Here is a 13700-nt window from a genome sequence, read left to right on the forward strand (position 1 = left end):
ACGTCAAGCGTGTGTAGAGTCGTATCAGTGGCCGATAGGACTTGAGAGAGTATTTGGTCTACCTTTAGCTCCTCGTTGGGTTCGACACTCTTACTTATCGAAAGAGGCTACAACTATCCCGTATACTTGCGGGTTATCAACCGCTTACGTAATGCATCCGATAACAGACTCGTGCCGAACCCATGGAACACGGCTAAAATCCGGAGATTCTACGCCTAATGCCGAACTTAGTGTTCGTCTCCTTACTCCCTCCCTTTTACTTATGCTCCACCCCACTTTTCCTTTCTCGACCTTTTTTCCCTCTTCACACAAAGTACTTAATACAGTGCGGACTCCCGGATTACTCCGGCTGCACTATGTGTGTAAGCAATACCTGGGGGCTTCCCATACGGAAGCTAAAAATAATTACTCAAATGGCTTTTTGCCCATCACATATGAGTTTCTTTTTCATATGTGCCTTTTCTTCACCATTATATGCATCGATATGACTTAAGGTGTGGCCAAGCTAGGTTGCCTGGCTCTTGTGTTTATGCCCTACGTTCCCGTTAATTCGGCTAGGGCATAAGGGGAGCACCTCTGTGATTGTTACTGCCGGTTCACCCGGATGTGTACCTCAGACTGGGTGAAGCCGAAAGCTAGTTTCCTTAAGAGCATATTCGATCGGTGAGCAAAAGATGTGTTCGTTTATTACAATGTAAATCCCCAGAAATCTTGTATCCTGCGCCATCGTTCGTAGTTCGGACATGTGCATTGCCGCATGCATACCTAGGGAAAGGAACCCCTAACGGAAATATTCTCCCTGGAAGATGTTTCTTACTATCCATGTAATATAACATAACTAGTTGGGTACTTGTCTGTTCAAGCACTTATGACCCCTACGCCTGGTCTCCACGCATACCCCGGTTTTGTATAACTGAGAGAGTATTCGGACACACCCCGGACTGTAGGATCCGAGGGCTGAAGTGAAAAGGTCCACCATGACAAATGATTTTCATCCGGCTAGGGGCTACTTATGCCCATTAAATTACACAGTCACTTGGGCTGACTATATTCTTCCTCTATACAATCCAACAGGCTATCTAGCTTACAATCCTGTTGAGAATACTTAGCGGCTCATGCTACCTGGTCATATACCAGATTTACGGGAATTTCTTACCCATCGGGCCCCGCCGGTCCTACTTCGGCCATATGGTTCGGGTCCAGCTTGGTGTAGCGCGTCTTCACCATTGTCCAGGCTTCTCTTGCACCTTGCCGGCACGCTGATATCTTCCACAGTCGGAAGCGCCGTCGGGCTCCTTGAAGCAGGTTCACAAGCTCCCCATGCCATTCGGCAGGAGACTTGATGGCCACAAGGCCTGAGCAACGTCATGCATCACCTGCCGAGCTCGCTCGTGCACCTGTGAAAGTTTTTGTAGTACATCACCTATAGATGAGGGCATCTCCTCCTCGGGGCGACCCGTTAACATTCCTACAAGCAAAATTATTTCAATACACTTCCTCGCCGAACTATCGTACAGTTCATCTAGGCACTCACCATAAATGCCGCGTTGAAGCCTTTTATTCTCCTTTACGGAGTCCGCCAGCTGGGCGCGGACGTCTTTTAACTCCACACCCAGCCGGACATTGGCATCTTGAAGATTGTTCTTCTCCTGCCGAAATTGCGTGAGAATGCCCTCGCCAGCCTTTAGCTGCCCTTTGAGATGCGAGTCATCATCTCTTTCGCCCTCCGGATTCATCCCGGGATTATCTGCAGAATTTTTTGTTAGATTTGTCATATCAACCATTTACTAACTGGTGCATCTTAGTACAATTAAGACAAATGTTACCAGTGGAGGCCTTCTGGGATCCCTCTAACTTGGCAACCGCGTCCCTCAGCTGGGCCTTACATTCCTCCAGCTCCCGAGCCAATTGTTCATTCTTATCCACAAGAACATGTGCATAAATTGATCCTTCAAACAGTTGTTCCAACTATTTCAAGTCTCAGGGGCTATTGCTATACATACTTATCAAAATTTCTTACCCGTATATCTTTGGTATACCGGTTCGTCGCTTGGGCAAGCCCGCCTTGAGCAGCTCGGACGTATGCGTCTGCCGAACTGAAGGCATTAAAAGCCTCTTTGGAAAAGATGTTGTTCTGAAGCACGGCCCTCCGGCGCCGGTGATTCATGGTGCTCTCCACTTGAGAGTCCGTGGCCGAAAACATATCCACATCCTCTGTCGGAGAACTATGCGATACTGTCCCCGTGTCCTCCTCCGCCCTTGAAGCCGGTTCTGGAACCTGGCTGGAGGAGGCGTGATTGGCGGGATCCCCGGATATAGTTCGGCTGCTCCTCTTCCTGCCAGACACAAAAGGCGTTGTCGGTGTCAAAACCGGCGGATCTCGGGTAGGGGGTCCCGAACTGTGCGTCTAGGCGGATGGTAACAGGAGACAAGGGACACGATGTTTTTACCCAGATTCGGGCCCTCTCGATGGAGGTAAAACCCTACTCCTGCTTGATTAATATTGATGATATGGGTAGTACAAGAGTAGATCTACCACGAGATCAGAGAGGCTAAAACCTAGAAGCTAGCCTATGGTATGATTGTTGTTCGTCTTACGGACTAAAACCCTCCGGTTTATATAGACACCGAAGAGGGTTAGGGTTACACAGAGTCGGTTACAATGGTAGGAGATCTACATGTCCGTATCGCCAAGCTTGCCTTCCACGCCAAGGAAAGTCCCATCCGGACACGGGACGAAGTCTTCAATCTTGTATCTTCATAGTCCAGGAGTCTGGCCAAAGGCTATAGTCCGGCCATCCGGACACCCCCTAATCCAGGACTCCCTCAGTAGCCCCTGAACCAGGCTTCAATGACGACGAGTCCGGCGCGCATATTGTCTTCGGCATTGCAAGGCGGGTTCCTCCTCTGAATTCTTCATAGAAGATTTTGAACACAAGGATAGTGTCCGGCTCTGCAAAATGAGTTCCACATACCACCGTAGAGAGAATAATATTTACACAAACTCAATCTGCTGATGTATTCCGCAGCGTGACATCACACCACGGCCAAGCCCTTATTCGAATCGTTTTTACTGTCCCACCTCAGCGCGTTTAGCGAGGCGGTTTCCTTGGCACGTCTTGTCAAAGCAGAGATCATGTCCCCTTATTCCGGGATTCTCATCAATACAGGCGTGGGTAACCGAACTGCGCCATTGATTACGGTGCTTGGGAGATAAGCGAGTTTTATCAGGCTGGTGGGGACGCATAGCTTTGTCCGTCCATATAAGGGGATAAGGATCCACTTTTTCACACACGCCTTCTTCCTCCTTTGCTCATCCATTTCCGCGCACTCGAGCTCCAGCGCCCAAGTCCGCACATCCCACCTCAACCTTCTCCAGCCATGTCCAGAGCGGGAGGCAACTGGATGGCCTCCTCCGTCACGGAGGGGCACATCAAAAAGCTGCAGAAGGCCGGATACTTGTCCGACGACATCGCGCATCGGCTCCCCGATAAGGGGCAGCTCATCCCCACCCCCAGGCCCCATGAGAGGGTGGTGTTCCTCCCCCACTTCCTCCGCGGACTAGGTTTTCCACTTCACCCATTTGTCCGGGGGCTCATGTTCTACTACGGCCTAGATTTCCATGATCTGGCCCCGAATTTCATCCTCAACATCTCGGGGTTCATCGTCGTGTGTGAGGCCTTCCTCTGCATCCAGCCCCACTTCGGCCTATGGCTGAAGACCTTCAATGTCAAGCCAAAGGTAGTGGGCGGCCGCCAAGCGGAGTGCAGAGGTGCCATGGTGGGCAAGATGGCCAACGTCCTATGGCTCGAGGCTCCTTTGTGGAGACCATAAAGGGGTGGCAATCGGGGTGGTTCTACATCACCGAGCCGCACGACCCTAAATGGGCAGCGGCCCCCGAATTCCAATTTGGCTTCCCTACACGGCTCACCTCATGGAAAGGGACGGGCCTGACATGGGGTAATTTGGAAGAGCTGACCGGACTCCAAACCTGCGTCTGAAACCTGGTGGACAAGAAGGTCAAGCTTGTCAACGTGGTCCAGGTCATGCTCATCCGCCGGATCCTGCCATGCCAACAACGGGCCTTCAACTTGTGGGAGTTTGATCTGGCACAGCACCAAACCTTGAGCAGGCTCTTCGACACTATGTACGAAGATGCCTGGAAGGTGTTGTTCAAGGGCGCCGAGGCTCCTGAATCCGCTACCGAAGATCGCGGATTCAGCTCGCAGCATCAAGCCAGCGAGGTAAGCTATTTTACCCTTTATGGGACTCTTGTTTTTCATAGTTTGACTCTATGCGGGATCTAAACTCCCTTACCTTTGACAGGACTGGCAGAAGACGTCCGGGCAGATTGACTGTCTGGCTCCCCTGCCAGAAGACCCAGCGGACGCCCGATTGACGGGGCTGCTGGTTCCGGCACCTCACGTGGTGCCGGAGAAGAAGGCCAAGAAGAAGGCCACGGGAACTCGAAGGAGTTCCCGGCGCCAGGTGTTGTCGAACTCATCGTCTGATGACTCCGAGGCGGACTCCTCCCGCGAAGACGAGGAGGAGGAAAAAGAGGCCTCTCCCCCAGTGGGGGAGAGAAGAAAAGGAAGGCCGCCCCAACTGGGGAGGCCGGGGGGTCCAAGAAGGGAAGGACCCTTCCTCCGGACTATGTCACCAACGCCGACGACGGCGAAGAGGAGTGGCCACCAAGGGCCAAGCCCCTGGCGAAATCGTAAGTGTCCGGACACCAGAATAACTCATGGTGTTTCATTTGTCGCATAATATCTTCTAACGCTGAATATAACCATGCAGCCCACCCAAGGACGGGCTCGACGCTTCGACGAGCGGCTCCCTGGATTTGTCGGATGTGAACAGCACCTCACTTCCGGCCGCCTCCTCTCCTCGCGTCGCGGATGATGCTGAGGTGGAGTCCCCAAATGGGCCCAGCCAGGAGGAGGTGGTCCAGGAGGCGCCCCAAGGCAACCTCCCGGACTCCAGGCGCGAAGGGGATAAAACCCCAAAGGGCTCTAAGTCCGGCCCTGGGCCGGACTCCACACCGGAACCTTCAGTGGTTCCGGAGTCCGGCAGGCGGCCCCTTCGTAAGAAGGGCAAGATGCGACGCCAGTGACCTCTGTCCAACCAAAGGCACCAGATAATTTGATGGAGGCGCTTAACGGCGCTTCCATCGATGAGGAGCACCGCACTGTTATGAGTGTGGTGATCCAAAAAGTTCAGTCCGCCAAGAGCGGGCTGCCTAAAACCTGTGCCAGCCTACTAACAGGCTTTGAGGTATGTATTTAAGATATGTAAAAATGTTACTGCATAGACAGTAGCCCCTGATGCTCAGTTTGGTGCTCGGAAAGGAAAGCCGAACTGAGGATCTAAAAGATGTACGCAGGAGTCTAACATAATTATGTCAATATGGGAATGCAGGCTGCGCTGCTGACCTCTGCCGCACTGACTGCGGAGGTCAATGCATTGAAGCAGAGCCTCGAGCGGTCCGAGAACGAGCTCGGCCTTGCCAAGAAGCAGCTCGAGGACAAGGAAGGTAAGTAATACCTTATGGAAGTATATAAAAGATGTGGTTGCAGAAAATGACATGAATAACATGAGTATTGTAGGGGCCCCGAACGAGGTGGCGACCCTGAAGGAAGCGGTGTCCCAGGGCGAAAGCAATGCGGCCGCGGAGCGCACCAAGCGAGAGAAGCAGGAGGCGTGGGTGGCGGAGATGCGGCAAGAGCTCCAGGCTCTCGTGGAAAACACGAGAGTCTGGAGCGTGACTCAAAGACTCGAGAGTCCGAGCTCGCCTCGGCCCTTGAGAGCGCCAAATCTGCTAAGGCCGAAGCCCAAAAAGCCCTCCAGGAGATTGAGGCGATGAAGAAGATAGCAGCGGATAAGGCATTCTTTATGCAAAGCAAGCACGTGAAAGTGAATTACCTGTTACTTACTCGAATCCGGAGCTCTCCAGGAGCATTCGCAGATCTGCCCCGCAGTGTGTCCGATGCTGCCGCGTTCTACCGAGCCGAGGAGGGGAGCTTGATGGAGAAGGTGTTCTGGTCTCAGTATGCTGAGGCCGGACACCCGGTGCCCTTGAGCGACCAGCTGAAGCAGTTGGTCGAGCTCCATAAGGTTGCCGAACAGGCCATGAATGGCCTCATAGTTCGGCTGTGGCTGAAGGAAGCCATGCCTGGGAGCTACTTCGGGCTGGTGAGGCGGCTGGTGGACACCTGTCCCTGGATTGAAGTCCCAAGCGCTCCGTCTGCAACAAAGGTGCCCGTAGGGCCCTTGCCCGTGCTAAGGTGCACTGGGGCAAGATGGACGCTGAGAAGCTTGTGACGGACGGACCACCACCGGGCAAGGAGCATCGGAAGCTTGAGATGTATTATGAGGGCGTCCTGAAGGGTGCCCGCCTTATAGCGGATGAATGCTCTAGAGATGTAATTTTTGAGTAAACTCGCATTTGTTATCCTGTACGCTGAAAACTTGTTCATATGCGTTAAGCAAGAGTTTTGAATTTAAAATATTACCTTCTGTGCGGCCGTTTATTAAATTTGAGAGATGGCGAGTCGTCGGCTTCTGCCCCCATGCCACGAGTGCTGGGGTGTTCGGGATAAACTTGAGCACTCTTTTTCCCATTCTTGGGTCCTTCGAGGGAGGCGTTCAATGCAACGAACAAGGCAACCGGACTATAATGCTTGAACACTCTCACTTAGCCATAGAATTCTATAATTTTAAATTTCGTCGAAGCCACTAGTATTCAGAAGACCGAGTTCGGGGAGCTATCCACGCCTAGGCCGGACAAAGCCGACTCCTCGCTCTAAGCGGCATAAGTCTTTAGGGACTCGAAAAACCTCTCGAACAGCGACCGGCTCTCGCCCTATGATGACGGTCAGTTTTAGCTTTCTCCACTGAGGTGCTTAGCCCAGCTCAACCGGGGCACAATCACAGTGGTTCTCCTAGCGCTACCTTAGCCGATATAACGGAGCGTAAGGTACCAAAACATGGGAGCCGGGCAAACCCAACTATTGACCCAAGACATGATTCGGAGCCGATGCATATAATGTTATAAGTTCGGGGTGCCGCACTTGTGAAAGTGTTCAGACTTATCACACCATATTTTGGGGTACTTAAGCCCCTGGTGTATTTGGCCGTACCAAAGTGTACGGGTGCAACATGTCATGAATGAACATAGATAGATAGAAAAAGGAATGCAATAATAGGCAGAAGCTATGTATTGTTTATTCAAAAAGGCTGTGGTAAAAGCAGAACGATACAAATAGTGCAATAAGCAAGGGACGGGACTATTTGACATGTCCCCCTCCAGGGGAGAGCTACGGGATGATATGTGAAACAAGTATACTGCTCGTTATAGAGACCAGCTGGACACTCGACGTAGCTTTCTGCTTCCCTAGCTGTTGCATGTGTGTTCGGCGATTCTACTGCCGGACAGGGCTTCCGGAGAACGGAGTCCTGAAAGTAAGAAAAAAAAGGAATGAAAAAATCGGGAGCCCCTAGTGCGGTTGAGCCGCATTCTGTGCATGCCGAGGTCATGCCCCTCCCCCTATGCCCGTGGTATTTCCAGAGCATAATTATGTACGCGTAGTACTGGTTTCGCAATTTTGCGAGGGCTGGGGTTGGGGCCGCATTGCTATGCATGCTCGGAACGTGACAGGCGGTCTTGTTGTAGGTTACTTCGGGCTCGCTTGACGGTGTCCGGACGTTTAATAGCCGGACTCGAGAATTGCCTTAAGAGGCTGCTTTGTACTTCCGCCGCGAGAGCCGCCGTATGCTCCTCCGTTCGGAGAGAGCGTTCGGTGTTTCCATTGACTGTAATGACTCCTCGAGGGCCTGACATCTTGAGCTTGAGATATGCGTAGTGCGGCACCGCATTGAACTTTGCAAATGCGGTTCGTCCGAGCAGTGCGTGATAGCCGCTGCGGAACGGGACTATGTCGAAGATTAACTCCTCACTTCGGAAGTTATCCGGGGATCCGAAGACCACTTCAAGTGTAACTGAGCCTGTACAGTTGGCCTCTACACCTGGTATGACGCCTTTAAAGGTCGTCTTTGTGGGTTTAATCCTTGAGGGATCTATGCCCATTTTGCGCACTGTATCCTGATAAATCAGGTTCAGGCTGCTGCCGCCGTCCATCAGGACTCTAATGAGGTGAATACCGTCAATGATTGGGTCTAGAACCAATGCGGCGAATCCGCCATGGCGGATGCTAGTGGGGTGGTCCCTTCGATCAAAAGTGATCGGGCAGGAGGACCACGGGTTGAACTTTGGGGCGACCGGCTCCATCGCATATACGTCCCTTAGTGCACGCGTCTGCTCCCTTTTGGGTATGGGGGTTGCGTATATCATGTTCACCGTCCGCACTTGTGGGGGGAAGCCCTTCTGTCCTCTATTGTTCGGCGGCCGGGGCTCTTCCTCGTCATCGCTATGCAGCCCCTTGTCATTGTTTTCGGCATTTAACTTGCCTGCCTGCTTGAACACCCAACAATACCTGTTGGTGTGGTTTGCTGGTGTTTAGGGGGTGCCGTGTATCTGGCACGAGCAATCGAGTATTCGGTCCAAATTGGACGGGCCCGGAGTATTTCTTTTGAATGGATTTTTCTGCTGACCGAGTTTAGAGCCTCTGAATCCGGCATTGACTGTTGTATCCTCAGCATTATCGCCATTAATGCGGCGCGTGTGCTTGTTGCAACGCGACCTGCCATTGTTGTCCTTGGTATCCGAATTACCAGGGCTCTTGGTCATGTTGTTACTACGAACTAGCCAGCTATCCTCTCCCGCGCAAAAGCGGGTCATGAGTGTTGTGAGGGCTGCCATGGATTTTGGCTTTTCCTGTCCTAGGTGCCGGGCAAGCCACTCGTCGCGGATGTTGTGTTTGAAGGCTGCAAGGGCCTCTGCATCCGGACAGTCAATGATTTGATTTTTCTTGGTTAGGAACCGTGTCCAGAATTGTCTGGCCGATTCCTCTGGCTGCTGAATTATGTGGCTTATGTCATCGGCGTCTGGTGGTCGCACATACGTGCCCTGGAAATTGTCGAGGAATGCGGCTTCCAAGTTTCCCAACAACCAATTGACTCTGCTGGCAAGTTGTTAAGCCAATGCCGAGCTGGTCCTTTAAGCTTGAGTGGGAGGTATTTGATGGTGTGTAGATCATCACCGCGGGCCATGTGGATGTGAAGGAGATAGTCCTCGATCCAAACCGCAGGATCTGTTGTGCCATCATATGATTCAATGTTTATGGGTTTGAAACCCTCAGGGATTTGATGATCCATCACTTCGTCTGTGAAGCATAGTGGGTGTGAGGTGCCTCTGTATTGGGCTATATCACGATGCAGCTCAAATGAGCTTTGTCTACTGTGTTCGTCCCGGCCAGAGTTACCATATCCGGCGTGACGGTTATCGTCATGTGTCATGGGGCGCCCACGCGATCCGTAGATCGATCTTGTTTGCCTTGCCTTGTCCTCCAATATATCTCGCAGGTCTGGCGCATTTCCCCGCGCCTTGGTATTTTTGGAGCGGCGCCGGGGTGCGGCTTGAGTGGAGGGCCGAGAGGCCTCTCTGCCGCGACCACGAGGTGGCCGGTCAGCCGTATCATGCGCTGGTGATGTAGGTTTAGGTGCTTCCTCCTCTAATCGGGGTAGCAGCCTGCGTTTTGGGTAGCTCCTGGAGGGGCGTTCCAGTTCATACTCTTCGGCCGCAAGGACTTCAGTCCATCTGTCGGCTAGCATGTCTTGGTCAGCTCTAAGTTGTTGCTACTTTTTCTTGAGGCTGCTTGCCATGGCCATAAGCCTGCGTTTGAAACGCTCTTGTTCGACGGGATCCTCAGGCATGACAAATTCGTCGTCGTTGAGGCTTGCCTCGTCTTCGGAGGAAGGCATGTAATTATCGTCCTCTACCTCTCTGTCTGCCGCTCTCTCGTGAGGGCTGGCTTCTCCATCCTCCTGCGCTGAATCATGCTGGAAGGGGTTGTCTTCGGCACTTTCCGGGGTGTTATTGTCTCCCGTGCCGGAATCACCGTTTTTGCTGTGGCGGGATTTAGAGCGGCGCTGCTGACGCCGGCGCTTAGACTGTTTCTTGGTGGGGTCATCCTCCGCTGTTCCATCACCATTCCCATCATTTGGGATGTCCACCATGTATATGTCGTATGACGAGGTGGCCTTCCAGTGCCCTGTAGGCGCTGGTTCTTGGTCATCTCCTGCATTGTCATCCATACCGTTGATGTCTTCGGAGTCGAAGTCGAGCATGTCAGTTAAATCAAAAACAGTGGCTACGAAGTGGGTGGTGGGTGGGCTTTGAATTTATTCGTCGTCCGCACCCCAACCTTCCTGACCATAATCCGGCCAGGGCTCTCCTGATAAAGAGAGAGACTTTAGTGAATTCAGGATGTCGCCAAAGGGCGAGTGCTGAAAGATGTCCGCGGTAGTGAACTCCATGATCGGCGCCCAACTGGATTCGATTGGCAGGGGCGCGGAAGGTTCGGAGTCCGGAGAGGAGTACGGCACCTTGGAGTCACGAGCTTCGCAAAGGACACGGTTGGTGTACGGCTCTATCACCGTAGAGATCGCAGCCCCCGAGGCGGTGTCCAGCCACCCGTCCTTGATCGGCGCGGTCGGCTCCGAGCTAGGGGTCGGAGCAGACACTGGTGCGGCCTCCAGGGCACTGTTCGGCCGCAGAGCTAAATCATGCCCATCGTGACAGTGCGGCGCGCTTGGCTGTGGCTCGAACCCGTCGAAGATCAAGTCTCCGCGGACGTCAGCCGTGTAGTTCAAACTTCCAAATCTGACCTGATAGCCAGGGGCGTAGCTTTCAATCTGCTCCAGATGGCCAAGCGAATTGGCCCGCAGTGCAAAGCCGCCGAATACGAAGATCTGTCCGGGGAGAAAAGTCTCACCCTGGATCGCATCGTTGTTGATGATCGGAGGAGCCATCGGGCCTAAAGATGACGACACAGAGGAACTCTCAATGAAAGCACCAATGTCGGTGTCAAAACCGGCGGATCTCGGGTAGGGGGTCCCGAACTGTGCGTCTAGGCGGATGGTAACAGGAGACAAGGGACACGATGTTTTTACCCAGGTTCGGGCCCTCTCGATGGAGGTAAAACCCTACTCCTGCTTGATTAATATTGATGATATGGGTAGTACAAGAGTAGATCTACCACGAGATCAGAGAGGCTAAACCCTAGAAGCTAGCCTATGGTATGATTGTTGTTCGTCCTACGGACTAAAACCCTCCGGTTTATATAGGCACCAAAGAGGGTTAGGGTTACAAAGAGTCGGTTACAATGGTAGGAGATCTACATATCCGTATCGCCAAGCTTGCCTTCCACGCCAAGGAAAGTCCCATCCGGACACGGGACGAAGTCTTCAATCTTGTATCTTCATAGTCCAGGAGTCCGGCCAAAGGCTATAGTCCGGCCATCCGGACACCCCTAATCCAGGACTACCTCAGGCGCTGTCATATTTCAAATACTATAATCGTAGGACAGGTTATTACTTTACCTCTGCAGTGGTGTGTCGACCCTCACCGCCTTTCTCTTGAGCATGTCCGATCCGGACGCCCGTGGTCGACGAGTCCCTAGGGGCTCAGCCCCACGCTCCGACCGTCGTCTCTGCAAACAGCACGACGCCTCAAGGGTAAATCATAATACCTGAGGGGAGTCCTCTTCGAAGGATAGGGTTTTTAGTTAGGCTTACACGCGACACAGGGAGCAGTCCGGGATAGTCAGCCGTAATGGCCACTGAGGCACCATCCCAGCTCGCTTGATGAAATACCCCGTTGACAAGCTCCACGATAATATCCGGATCTTCTTTGAGTCCTGGATCTAGGGCCCTTCCGGGGTCCTCTGGCTGCGGGGAGGGGCTGAAGATTCCTTCTACGGCCCTCCTCAGTTCCTGCTCGGAAACATCGATGCAGGTAATCTTAGCAGAAGAACGCTAAAGTAAGTAAAATAGGGAAAGGAGTGACGACTTACCCACTCTGGGGGGTTGTACATGGAGAATCCATCCCGCGGTTTAATGCGAAGGGATTCCTCCTCTTCCCCTTTGTATAAATCGGACAATATCCTTGCCAAAGCAGTGGCGGAGTCCGGACCCTTACGGCCGCAGCGGGTGGCGTCGTCTTCCCCGTTGAAGTGCCACATGGGCTTCCCCTGATATTGAAGCGGTTGCACTCCCCGCATTATGCATATTGCCATGACCTCGACTATCGCCAGTCTGGATTTGGCTAGTAACTTTATCCTGCTCATCAGGAAGTGTATTTCCCTCGTGTCCTATTCTTGAGGGCCCCGAGGGCGCCAGCTTAGGCGTGCCCTCGGCGGGGCGTTGCTGAACTTGGGGAGACCTGTTCGGACTGGATCCGGAAGGGGAACGTCGTCAATGTAAAACCACTCTAAAGGCCAGTTTTCTGCTGCCTTTTTAGGAGTGTCGGACACTATTCGTCGTAACAGGTACTTTGGAGTATTCGGAGATGGAACACGCCTTGCAATGCCGAAGACAAGACTGCGCGCCGGACTCATCGTCATTGAAGCCTAGTTCAGGGGCTACTGAGGGAGTCCTGGATAAGGGGGTATCCGGACAGCCGGACTGTATACATCGTCCGGACTATTGAAGCATGAAGATACAAGACTCAAGACTTCGGCCCGTGTCCAGATGGGACTCTCCTTTGTGTGGAAGACAAGCTTGGCGATCCGGATATTGTGTTTTCTTCCTTGTAACCGACTCCATGTAAACCCTAGCTCTCTCCGGTGTCTATATAAACCAGAGAGGATGGTCCTTAGAAGGCCGATCACAATTACAATCATACCATCATAGGCTAGCTCTTAGGGTTTAGCCTCTATGATCGCGTGGTAGATCTACTCTTGTACTACCCATATCTTCAATATTAATCAAGCAGGAAGTAGGGTTTTACCTACATCGAGAGGGCCCGAACCTGGGTAAACATCTGTGTCCCTTGCTTCCTGTTACCATCAGCCTAGACGCACAGATCGGGACCCCCTACCCAAGATCCGCCGGTTTTGACACCGACAGCGCCCTCCACCCACGTGGCCTCCTCGATTGCTTCTTGACTTGCACTCCAAGTCCTCTGGATCACGTTCATTCCAAAAATCACGCTCCCGAAGGTTTCATTCCATTTGGCGTTTGATATTCCTTTTCTTCGAAATACTGAAATAGGCAAAAAAAACAGTAATACGGGTTGGGCCTCCGGTCAGTAGGTTAGTCCCAAAAATGATATAAATGTGTAAAGTAAAGCCCATAAACATCCAAAACGGGTAATATAATAGCATCACTAGTGCAGAACCGGCCTTTAGTGCCGGTTCGTAACGGGCTTTAGTGCCGGTTCGCCAACCGGCACTAAAGGGTGGGGACTAAAGGTCCCCGGCCTTTAGTACCGGTTCGTCACGAACCGGCGGCAAAGTGCCACCACATGGCACGAGCCAGGCCCGTTTGCGTGGAGGGCATTAGTACCGGTTGGTAACACCAATCGGTACTAAATGTTTGGGTGTTTTTTTTATTTTTCTTTAATTTTGTGTTTTCAATTTGGCTTTATTTTCCATTTAATTCTTTTTTGTTTGCTGGTATTTCACGATACTACAAATTGTACATGTTATGCATATATATTAAATAGATTTTCTCGTACGTAGAACCGCATATATATATATATAATATATCATCGAATGTCTCACAGCCAACACCATTAACTA

This window comes from Triticum aestivum, chromosome 3B (assembly GCF_018294505.1).
Source record: "Triticum aestivum cultivar Chinese Spring chromosome 3B, IWGSC CS RefSeq v2.1, whole genome shotgun sequence".
In the NCBI taxonomy this organism is placed as follows: Eukaryota; Viridiplantae; Streptophyta; class Magnoliopsida; order Poales; family Poaceae; genus Triticum; species Triticum aestivum.